The sequence below is a fragment of the Urocampus carinirostris genome, chromosome 10, assembly GCF_059441175.1.
Source record: "Urocampus carinirostris isolate Australia breed hairy pipefish chromosome 10, RoL_Ucar_1.0, whole genome shotgun sequence".
NCBI classification, from domain to species: domain Eukaryota; kingdom Metazoa; phylum Chordata; class Actinopteri; order Syngnathiformes; family Syngnathidae; genus Urocampus; species Urocampus carinirostris.
This window is the reverse complement of record NC_142358.1, coordinates 17,085,273-17,097,756: the sequence shown is the minus strand read 5'-3', so window position 1 is coordinate 17,097,756 and position 12,484 is coordinate 17,085,273. Positions and strand designations below refer to the sequence as shown.

The window sequence follows — 12,484 nt, the reverse complement described above, 5'->3', positions numbered from 1 at the left end:
CATGCATATATTTTTGCTTTGCCCAAGAATGGAAGACTACTGCGACAAATTATGGTTTGTTTTTAAAGAAAATTGTGGCATACGTGATACCCAAATATTTCAATGTGCTATATTTGGGGAATCTAATCTAAGAAATTTCTGCAGTAGTAATGTACCAGCTCAGTAGCCTAGATGGTAATGCGCCCGCTTTGAGACTGGGAGGTCGGTGGTTCGCGCCCCGGGTTAGGGTTAGGGTTAGGTCGGCGCCGCCCTCTGTTGGCTGCGGCTGCATCGGCTCGCTACAACGGGTCAGGTGCAATCGACATTTCGTTCTGTGTACATTGTTACACAGAATGACAATACAAGGAAATTATTATTATTATGTAAGCAGAGCAGCGCCTTCATGGTGCTGTGGGGACAAACATCAAAATCTGTCCACCATGTATCATTTTGTTTATCCTTCCATAACAGCTTAATCTTTGTAAATATGGAAAACATTCTTTCCGTGTTAGTTTGCGTCAGTTTTGTTCATTGTACCCAATAGTTCATGGGTAACAATATGCTAATATTGAGATAAGCTAGCGCTATGTGATCGCTATGCGAAGCTAGTGCTACATGATCGCTATGCTAACATTAAGCCAATATTGAGATTTTCTGTGTAGACCATCGTATGTGTAAAGTTGGAAAACGTTTAGTGTGGGGCTACTTTGTGTTAGTTTAATATGTTGACTCTTCACAAGGGTACAGGGCTGGTAAGCTAACGACCTGATTTTGACGCTAAGCTAATATTATGCTACTGCTGGGGTATTCTGAGATGAAAATTGTTCTGTTATAGAACCTTTTGTGTTAATTGTATGTTGAATTGTACTAAATGGTTCTGTAAATATGGAGAACGTTTGTGTTGTATTAACTTGTGTTTCTTTTGTCTGTTGGATGTACGCATGGTCAGATCAGGAGGTTTCCCATGCTACTGGTAACCATGGGATCCAGTGCTATCTGTTTCATGTGGTTGAGCAAACACCTACCCAAATAAAAAAACGGTCTGGAGAGGAATGGGCGCCACCAAGACAAACTACATGATCGACAACAACAACTCACAATTGATACAGCTTGGTCGTCGCCACCTTGTGCTAACTGGTCAAAATGCTGGTCTACTAGTGATCCCAAGAGCCAAGAAGAGATCCGCAGGTTTGAGAGCCTTCTCCATTCGGGCCCCAGTGCTATGGAATGCTCTTCCCCCTGAGATTCGTTCTGCAACCTCAGTGGAACTGTTAAGATCTAGGCTTGAACAGGTCAGAGGTGATAAGTGTGTGACTGGTAGGAAGACACCTAAATTGCGTGGTAGGAACACCTTTACCACTGCCACATGAAACATCCACACCTTGAACCAACAAGGAATATTGAAAGAAGTCATCTCTGAGATGGAAAGATACTCTTGAAACCTTTTGGGTCTACGAGGGAAAAACTTTGCAGAGTTGACAACTGATGAGGGGCATGTTTTCTACTGTAGTCTAGAGGCTAACAAGCACATGTATAATTATTGGTAAACAAAAACATCAAGGCCTCTTTATTAGGGTGTTGCCCAATCACAGGCAGGCTCATCACAATACACCTCAGTGCCTCGCCATTCACTGTCAAAGTCACGAGGCCTATGCACCATCCTTAGAACACAATGACAAAGAAACTGAAGACTTTTATGCCCAGGTACAAGACATCATAGACAAAACACCAAATAAAATATATCATCATCGTGCAAGGCGACTGGAACGCCTAAATTGGTGGAAATACTTATAAAGACTGGAAGAAAACATGTGGGAAAAGCTCCTCCCTCCAAACCAATCAAAGAGGACAACGGCTTCTTGAACTAGTTAACTATAATAACCTGGCGCCGGCAAATACTCTTGGCAACAACAAGAACTCCAGAAAATGCACTGGCACCACCCAGATGGAATCCATCAAACTCAGGTTGACTACATCCTAATTCCACAAGACAAGTTAAGTCATTTTTATTTGTATAGCCCTTAATAACAAAAAGTCTCAAAGCGCTTCCCAGGTTATTACACAGACTATTTTTTCAGACTTTTATTACACCATCCCCTGATCTGGAACCAACATGAGGGCAAGGAAAAACTCAAAAACCTCAACATGAGGAAAATGAAGAAACCTTGAGAAGGGACCGCACATGTGGCATCCCCTTTCAGGATTACCAGACAGCAAAGGATGTTGCAATCACAAATAATACAGAGATATTGTCCACGAAAAGTATAGGTTATTCATATGCTATAGAGTAGAAGTGCTTCAAAACGCTTCAAAAGTGGAATCAAGACAGCAAGCTTGCACACATATCCAGGAGCTGATGTGGGAAGTGATCATGACCTGGTCATGATGAACTTACGCGTTCGCCTCCAGCAGGTCAATTAGTCACGGAACCCACAGATCAAGTTTGACCTTAAGCAACTGAAAGGCCCACAGGTGGTCGAGAGCTTCCAGACATTTATCGGCGGGAAATTTGCTCCTTTGCTCGCCTTAGACAAAGATATTGAAACCCTGACCACCAAGTTCTCGTAGACAATGAATGAACATGCAAAAGAAATTGTAGAAGAAGAAGATAAAGCTGTGGGTTCCAAACTAAATTCTCCAACAGTGTGACATGAAAAGAGAACTAAAATAGAAAAAAAACTGGAGGAATAGCCAAGTATAAAGCAGCCGACAAGAAAATTAAAGAAGCAAAGGAGAAATGGATCAAAGTTTAGTGCTCGGATATAGAAGATTCAGAGAAAGCCTTCCAGATTGTAAAATACCTCACACATACAAAAAAGGGAAAAGTCAGCAGCATTCAGGATGAGGCAGGGAATAAGATAACTGAAGAAAAAGAGATCATGAATAGATGGACAGAATACTGCTCCAAACTCTACAACCATTTGACACAAGGAGACCCATAGGTCCTTAAGAATGCCAGCCCAGGGAAAAGTGAAGACTTCCCTATCCTGAGAGAAGAAGTAGTGGCAGCAATTAACTCACTGAAGTACGGAAGGTCTTCAGGAATCAACTAAATCCCATCATAACTCGTATTGAATTGCGGTGAGCAAACTTTAGACATTTTGACAAATATTTGCATAAATATTTGGCAAACAGGACAGTGGCCATCTGCATGGGCAAAATTTCTAGTAATTATGCCACCCAAAAAAGGAAACCGTCAACTATGCCCATCAACCATGCAAATAAGTTTATGAACTGAAACCATAAGCTGAAAACATTCTAGCCGAAGAAGAGGTAGGTTTCAGGGAGGGAAGGAGCACCACCGAACCAATTTTTATCTAAGCATCCTGTGTGAGTAGTTTTAACAAAACCAGAGAAACCTCTATCATGTTTTTGTTAAATTCAAGATGGTGTTTGACAGAGTATGCCAAGCCGCTATATGGGCCACCATGCGGAAATACAACATGGGCCAGAGACTAGTTCAGACCATTGAACAACTGTATGCCAATGTGGTACCGTTTAATGAAACCATTGGAGCATGGTTTCAAACCACAGTCAGTGTGAGACGAGGCTCCATTCTCTCTCCACATGTATTCAACATCTTCCTGGAGAGGATAATGTCCAAAGCTCTTGAGCAACATGAATGTACAGTCAGTATTAGGGGACACAACATCACTAACCTAATGCAAGCGCTGGTTACTTCCATCTTTCTCTAGGCTTGCCAGACATGGACTCTCACAGCAAAACTTCTAGGTATCAGCTACTTAGCTCATGTGTAAAACAAAACAGTGCGCAACACTATCAGAGAGCAGATTGGACACTACGAATAACTGTTGTCAACTGTGTGCAGACTAAAACTTCAGTGGTATGGTCACGTCACAACATCAAAACTGATAATTCTTTAGAGCACAGTTCAAGGGGGCAGGAGGCGAGGATGACTGAAAAAGAACTAGGCCGACAACATTAAGGAACGGACTGGTGCCAACTTTGCAGGCCAGGGACCATCAACAGTGGTTCAGGCTGTCGAGAGTTACGTCCTCATTGGTGCACCGACAGCCCAAGCGGTTAACAGAAGAACAAAACAAATATTACAGAAAAAAACATACCTGGTAAAAAAGATAAAAAGCCCAGTTAGGAGTGTTGTGTTATTGAAAAACGTGACTGCTTTTATTTAATCATGTTTGTTTAATTTCTTAATTTATGATTCTTTTTTGTTTTGATTTTTACAGGGCCTGTGATTTTATTGTGGCTACACATGTTTTTTTGTAGTTGTTGTTTTTTGTCTGTTATGGCTCTATTTTGGTTTGCTGTTCCCCTGGTGTAGTACAACCAAAAACAAGTGCTGCAAAGCACAAGGAAGAATACAAACTACGAAGACTTGAAGTGACTAAAATCAAATCAAAATGTATTTGTATAGCACTTTTCTAAAACTAAAAACTAAAACGTGACAATCCATACTTAGTTAAAATGTTAAAGAAAGTCCCTCTGAATTTATCGGACTTAATTTGACTTTTTAGTTTCTATTTCTGAAGGGAGAAAAGTCGTAATTGTGACATAATTGCAAGCTTCCATACTTTGTAGAATGAATTTTGAGGGGGGAAGTCCAAATTTAGATTAAGACTGACATTTGTAATACATAATCAAAGAACTTTATATTTCCGAAGGAAATCCTTCTTTGTCAGTGGTTCTCATACTTTTCAAGGTTTCTAACCACCTGAAAAATGCAGGATTATATGGGGAAATATAATAACATGTTAGTCTTGTATAGTCTAAAAACAACATACAACGGTGTGCTCATGAGTTAAGCAGCAAAATCTTCAATCATCTAAGGTAGCCGCCATTTTGCCACTTGTTTTGCCTGAAACTGGCATTTAAAAATACAGTACTACCATAAAAATGAAACGCCAAAGTTCCAAAACATGTAAGAAAAGTCATTTGTATTATTTGAAAAGATTTACTTTGGATTGCCATGGAAAGGACTTTGTCATTTATGACATGCATGTTGTGTTCATTGAAGTTATTACTAGGTGTGAATGGTGCGACAAGTATGTTCCCTGTGATTGGTTGTTAAATCCAGAGTGCACCCCACCCTGATGTTGTGCTTTTCAATCCAATTATCTCCAATTAACTCAAGGATATTCCAATCAGGGAAAAGATAAATGAACAAAGCAAGTTTAAGTCATTTGAATGCATTTCTAGGCTGTAAGAAGTTCAGGCTCTATATCATGCTCCCCCCTGTGTCTGGATAAAAAATATTCAGAAGTGCATTTTCCTTACTAAAATGACAGGTAAGGTACTATTTGATTACAGCAGTCCCGTATTTCAAGACACCAGATGAAAGACGCAACCACATGAATCATGACAGGCACGCCTGTAATTATAAGATCATTTAGAGCAGCAATAATTGGTGAGCAGACGCAATTCTCCTGTAAAAGGAACTGGATAAACAACTGTTTGTCAGTTTGAAATGGGAAAACAATGGGCATTATTAAATCAAATAAACACCCATGAACCAGTAAATGGGTCATTTGAAAAGTCTTCATCCCCTACTTCAACGATTGTTGAAGACCAGGTATTTGTAATCCTGTGCAGTTCTTTGAGACATTAAGGGCTATATAAATAAATGCGACTTGACTTGACTTGACTTGAAATGGAAATCAGCTAGGATAAACTGATTAGAGTGCTCAAGCATAAAGATGTATTAAGTCCATACTATTATGAAAGTAATAGGATACAAGACGATTATTACTGCAATATAACTAGAATTGTTGTAATATTGAATGATGTCAACGCTCATATTAAAACAGGATTGGATGAATTTAACATTTATAACTTCATCTATTTAGTCGGAACTATAGCTTAAGCTGTGTTTTTTTTGTTAGAAGTGGCCTTATGGGCAGGGTTGGGGAGTAACAGAATAATGGTGTTACGTAGTGAGGATACATAGAAATGTAATTGTATTTTGTTTAGTTTCAGAAAAAAAACATTAAAATTACAGGTACCGTATTTTCCGCACTATAAGGCGCACCTAAAAGCCTTTATTTTTTTCAAAAGCTGACCATGCGCCTTATAACACAGTGCGCCTTATATATGGATCAATATTAAGTCGCAAAGTCTTGCAACTAAGGCAAGCAACCGCCGACTACATTTTCCCCTGAAGGCGAAGTAGTCCGCGGTGTATGCTGGGATTTATATACTGACGTTTCATTTCCTAACCAATGTGTCAATCATCATTTGAATAAGTCACTAATGGCTAAAGTTATTCGGAGGGAAAGGGGGCGGATCCTTTCTATCATTTACAGCAGGGGTGGCCAACCCGCGGCTCTCGAGCCGCATGCGGCTCTTGAACTAGTTTCATGCGGCTCTTTAGGAGCTGTTTATAAACTTGTTTAATGCGGCTCTTTCGAAGCTGTAACATGACATGCATCAAGAATGTTTAGCCGGCACTGTAATTTGCCTTCCCTACAGCTAGATGGCACTCCGACAATGAATGTCTGTTTTAGTGACGTAAAACGAGCGACGAGAAAATATTTGTTTGACAAAATGTATTGTAGTCAATTTATGTGAAATTACCTCTTAAAATGGCAGGTAAAAAGGCACAGCCAAACTAAAATATGAAGAAGAACACAGGACGTTTTTGCCAGAATGGGATAGTTTATATTATTTTATTGAACGTAATGGCAAGCGTATCTGCCTTAAACGTAACGCGGCATTAGCACATTCAAAGCTTCAAATCTTCAGCGTCAATTCAGCTCACTCCACCCTAACATCGAACAGGAATTTCCAAAAGGGAGTGAACTTAGTAAGAAAAAGTTGTTGACTACGAAAAGCAAAGCAGAAAAACAGTTGCATTTCTTTCAAAAAAATTATGAAACACTCTGAGACCGTAACGCTTGCTTTCTTATCAGTTAGCTTGGAACATAGCACGGGCTAAAAAGCTATACAACGAAAGAGAATTCATTAAAAATGCGTCATTGACGCCTTCGAAATCTTGGCTCCTGTAGACAACAAACTAAAACAGAGCAAATCAGATGTTCAACTGTCTCGCCACAGTATGGAACGAAGAATATCCGATATTAATGCAGCTGTTGAATAACAGTTGCACACTGACCTGCAAACAAACTAACTGCAAGAGCTACGGATGGAGCGCCAGCCATCATCGGATCAATGAACGGGCTTGTGGGACTGTACAAAGCTGATCAAACATTTCCAGACTTTTGGGATTTCCACTGCATCATCCACAGGGAGCAACTCGTGTCTAAATCACTCAAATTTGACAACGTCATGAAACCTGTGATGGAAATCGTCAACTTCATCTGCACACATGCGCTTAACCGGAGGATATTCAGGAATATCATCGCTGAACTGGACCAAGGACTTCCAGGTGACCTGCCGCTGCACTGCACTGTGAGGTGGCTGTCAAAAAGCCAGGTACTATCTCGCTTCTTTGAGCTTTTGGATCCAGTGAAACTGTTCATGGAAGAGAAGGACAAGGACTATCCCAAGCTCTCAGACCTCAAGTCGATAATGGATCTGGAACAGTGCTCACAATGTTAACTGTTGAAAATTATTGATATTATCATGTTGGTGTGGTTATTTTCATCAGATCTAGTTGAGTAGAGATTTGTGTATGCGTGCGTACATGATTAAAAGATGTTTATGTGTATAATGTGGCATTTTTAGTAACAAAGAAAAAAAATAATCAACTCGCCCCCGTTAACAACTATGATGTGGCTCTTTGTAGTAACACAGACGAAAAATTGGCTCTTAGTCGCTGAATGGTTGGCCACCCCTGATTTACAGGCTCGCATAGGCTATAGGGGCGGAACAAAGCCTGCAATTGGCCAAAACAGATGAATGTGAATCACACGTTGGGTTGCACTACGGCATAAAGAAAACATGTTTTACTATTCTGTATTTGTAAATAGTTTACTCTCCTGGATTTACTACACTCATGGTTGTAAGAAGACCATGGTTACGTATCATTATTGAACGTGATGGCTGCAAGAGAACTTATGTGAACTATGTGGCTTTATATTTTCCCGGTATCTTGTTTTAGAACGATCTTGATGTTTTTGTGATGAGTCTATTTTTAATCTAAATTCAATTCAAAGTGTTTATTATCATATGCACAGTAAAGAACCTCGTTTCCCTGCACAATAAAATTCTTACTTTGCTGTCCACACAGTTGCCAGCAAAAAATAATATGGAAATTAAGAAATGTTTGGCATTTCTTGAATCCCAAGACTTTAACCTTCCGAATGATATTTGGAACGATGCATTTGAGTGATTGGTGACATTGTACAGACACTGTTTCCGTACATGTCTGAGACACGTATTTGCTTCTTTGCAAGCTTTTGGAATGTTAAGGGGGTAATAAGTTTGACTGAACTATCTGACTGTTTTGTCGATGTTCCCATTGTAGCGCCTTATAATCCGGTGCGCCTTATGTATGGAAAATATAAGACCAAAAACTATTTTGGGGCGGTGCGCCCTATAACCCGGTGCGCCCTATAACCCGGTGCGCCTTATAGTGCGGAAAATACGGTACATTTAGTTAAAATAAGAATTGCAATTTTATTTTAAACTATATTTATTTTCAATCACTGATACAAGAGAGATGGAGAGAGATTACGTTTATACGCATGCCGGAGATTTGTGTAGGAGCGGAATCTATGCTGATTGTATTGACCGGCACCTTATCCACCAATGCATGTTTGTCAGAGTGTGTTGCAGATAGAAGCGCTTTTCTTTTTGCTTTTATATTATTAATCTTTCTTTGACTACCTATCCTCGATTTCCTCCTATTCTTTTTAAAGGCTACATTATTCCATTATGATAAACACAATTTAGTAATTTTATTTAGATAGATCATTTCGTCTTTTGAGTAAAACAGAGCCTATCTTGTTTGCCGTGTGAAAGAGAAGATTTTAATTTAATAAACTATACTACGTGTTCAAAATTTGAGCACTTTTAGTAGGACTACTAGCAACTACCTAACCCTGGTTTCCTCCAATTATTTTTCAAGGTTACATCGTTCATTTATGTTAAACAAAATATAGTAATTTTATTTTTATTGTTTTCGTCTTTTATTAGCATATTGGGTGTAGGAGTAATCAAAAAGTAATCAAGTTACATCACTTTAATATAGTACTGTATTCGGATTACGTTACTGATTACATTGTATCAGATCACATTTTTAGAGTAACCCTCACATCTCTCCTTATTGGCCATTGTTAAAGTCCATCACTTTACTTCTTCGACCGGAATACACAATGAGGAGCGACAGGATACATAAATTTAAGTTCATTAGGAGATATGATCAGCTCAAGAAAGCTAGCGCGGGAGATCACATCAAGTTAAGTCCAGCTGTGGTCCTGGTTAACAAAATACAATTGATTTCCTCAGGCAAAGGATGAGCGGCTTAAGAAAGAATCCTCATGGATATTGCTCTGTTAAACTATGGGACCCCTTTAAAGTTTGATTTTGTAACGTCTGCATTTTGTATGTATAGGAATGATGCTAAACCACCTCAGTCTTTGAACATGTGAATTTTTACAGCTCATTTTTGCCCAGAATATTCTATAATAATAGCGCAAAAGAAACTACTCATCCATCAGTTTTTATTTTAAATACACAAGTCTTTGTTACACACATTAAAACTTTCAGATAAAAGAAGAATAAAATGGTGTGCAACAAGATTGAAGTAGAATAGCTCACGTGACTAAACCCTCCATTTTTACATAATTAATATGACTTTATGGTCATATTGTTACAAGATTTTCTCTAATAACAGATGGACTCTAATCTAATATCTGTACATTATTGGCTTCTATTTTTACTACCTACACTTTTTTAAAATAAACTTTTATTTTATTTTAATTTCGAGATCAAGTCATGATTGATTTTAGTGTTAAAATATTATTACTTTCTTAATGGCTTGATTTTGTTACTTTTTTACACATTCTTACCAATTCTTATAACATAATTCAAAAGGGAAGCGCTGTATTTTGGGGAGAAGATAAATGGGACCTGCAATATTTGAGTTTTATTTTTATTTATTTATTTATTTAATTTAAAGTAAACTCCCACCAAAAATATTATGTTAACCCATTAAAACGAATAACTGTTTACGGAGAACTGTATCATGACTTTTTCCCCCAGGATTACTGTATGAGAAGGGAAACTGGCGCAAATATCAACTTTACAAACAGTTTTGGTCAATTCATTGGCAAAGTTAATGTTCTTCTAGAAAGTCAGCTAATTTTGATTTCGAATTAGTGTTATACCTGTATTTGTTTTTAAGTTGTTTGCTCTCAATGATGAATGTGGTTCTCCTTTGACTAAAGCACATCTTCAAGTAAGATTGCGTAGGATACCAGGGTTGGGTTATTTTTACTATTATTGTGCACAGTTGTTTATTTTGACTTGAATTCAGCACTTGTGCACCATTTTCACCATCTTCAAATCGTGTTACTGTTCTTTGATTTTCATATCCTTTAGGGTCAATGTAGATTTCAGTAAAACCAAAAAAGAAGGCTTGGGAGGAATTTCAGAACAGGTTGGATTTTAACATGTTGAGGGTTTGTATAGTCCTCTCATGTTTTCCTTGCCAGCTCAAAATTCATTGATGCCGTATCCCCTTATTTTGAGTGTCTACTAAATTATTAATTTATCATTTGACTATACAATTTTAAGACATGTTAGAAGACATTGAGCAAATGACTGTGTTTGCTTTCCTGTTATCTACTGTGATACTACAATCACCCTGTAGTCAAAAAGGAATCTTCCAACGGCGTAAACGACACAGGAACGAAACAATGGAAACAAATACTAATTGCAAACAAAATACAAATATCAGCACTATGCACTGTTGCGTCAATAAGATAAAAAAAATCCACCAAAATGATTCACGAGTGGCTCATCACAGGTTTTGAATGCAACACAGACAGACCGTCTCCTTAGACATTTTTCATAAGAAGTCGAAGTTTTAAAGTTGATTTTTCGGATATATTAAAAAAAAAATGGGAACGTGATGGGGCATGATTGTCTATCCTTGTAAACTCATATTTTAACAAACAACTGCGTCTTCTGTAGGAAAAAAACATCGCTTGCAGAGATTCCAGTTGAGCATGGTATTATTTTATTTAATAATTGCATAAATCCAAATATGACTCACCATGGGGAGCATTGTGTGAGCACTTATATAAAACAATGTAACATGATTGTACGTAATTGTATCACTTTGTTCTTGGTATGTGATCATGAACCATAAAGACAAAAGGTTTATGCAAAAAATGATTCGCACCCAGAGAGAAACGATAAAAAATCTCTACAATCCTGTTACAGACACATATCAGTCAGCGATCATGCGTGTTGATTGTAATTATCTTGTGTAGTTTTACGTCAAATAGGTAAACTTACCTGCGTGGTATGAAAAAGGAAGATATAAAGTTTTCAAAAGTGCGCCAGGTCCCCGTCGTTAATCCTCTTGCTTTTGGATCTAATGTGAAAGAGGAAACGCCTAACAAAAACAAAGAAGCAAGATTTGCAGTTACAGGGGCTTCATCGTAGCTATTGAACATTAATATAAACAATGAAAAGGAAAAAACGACTGTAAAGAAATAAAATATATGAAATACCCAAACTATAAAATTTTTAAACGATTCTTAAGGTACTTAAAAATACTGTACTTTAAACATGGTGACTAAAATCGAGCAAACGGCTTCGTTTCTGGTCACGTGATTTAAAGCGTGCCTCCTTCAAAACTCTCACGTTTCGGTCATGGAAAATATCATTGTACATTTTATGAATGCAATTTAGCACAAAATGTGATTTACCTCACATTGTGTTTTATAATACTATCCCCCTGTCATTATATATTTTTTAATCATGGCGTTACAATGTTGACGTGTAAAGTGCCTATTATTATTTAAATATGATTGTTAAACTAAAATACCCCAAATAATGAAATTCCGAAGCAATTCTTATGGCCCTTTAACAATATAGTGTACTGTACTAAACACCAGCAAAATTGCTTTGTTTCCGCTCACGTCATTTAAACTGGGGCTCTTTCAAAAACGCACGTGTTGGTCCTGAAATGTGTTGTAAAAGCGTATTTCTAATTTTATCATTACAATTAAGCGCAAATGCAACTCATTCCACACCATCCTTAAAAATACCAAACCCTTTTACATCTATTATCAAACTATAATATTAATTTATTGATCGCGTTAATACTGATCTTTCTCGTTTTATAATTAGTTAATTATACGTTTTACTCTTATTGCAAAACTAAAATAGACTCTTGTACTTCCAAAGCGATGATTAGAAGCTAGCAAACAGCAGTTTCTGGTCACTTGTCGGGTGACCGATTTCCTGTTAAAGCAGTATGCTATTCTACATGTTATAAATTCAATGTTTGCACAAGATGATATCCATTCCATACTATCGTTTAAATTGTTAATACCCATTAACATTTATTTATAAACTACAACATTGCAAATAGTGAATTTTATGAGTTTTG

General features: G+C 37.6%; 2 protein-coding genes across 2 annotated transcripts in view; one reads left to right on the top strand and one right to left on the bottom strand.

The window, feature by feature from the left end:
* itpkcb (inositol-trisphosphate 3-kinase Cb) overlaps window positions 1–11,632 on the bottom strand; it is a 36,680-nt gene extending 25,048 nt beyond the window's left edge. The window contains exon 1 of the mRNA XM_088345476.1: window positions 11,383–11,632. The gene's annotated coding sequence lies outside the window, so the exon portion shown is untranslated. The remainder of the gene's footprint in view (window positions 1–11,382) is intronic.
* wdr53 (WD repeat domain 53) overlaps window positions 1–12,484 on the top strand; it is a 206,053-nt gene that overhangs the window by 162,850 nt on the left and 30,719 nt on the right. The window lies entirely within an intron of this gene.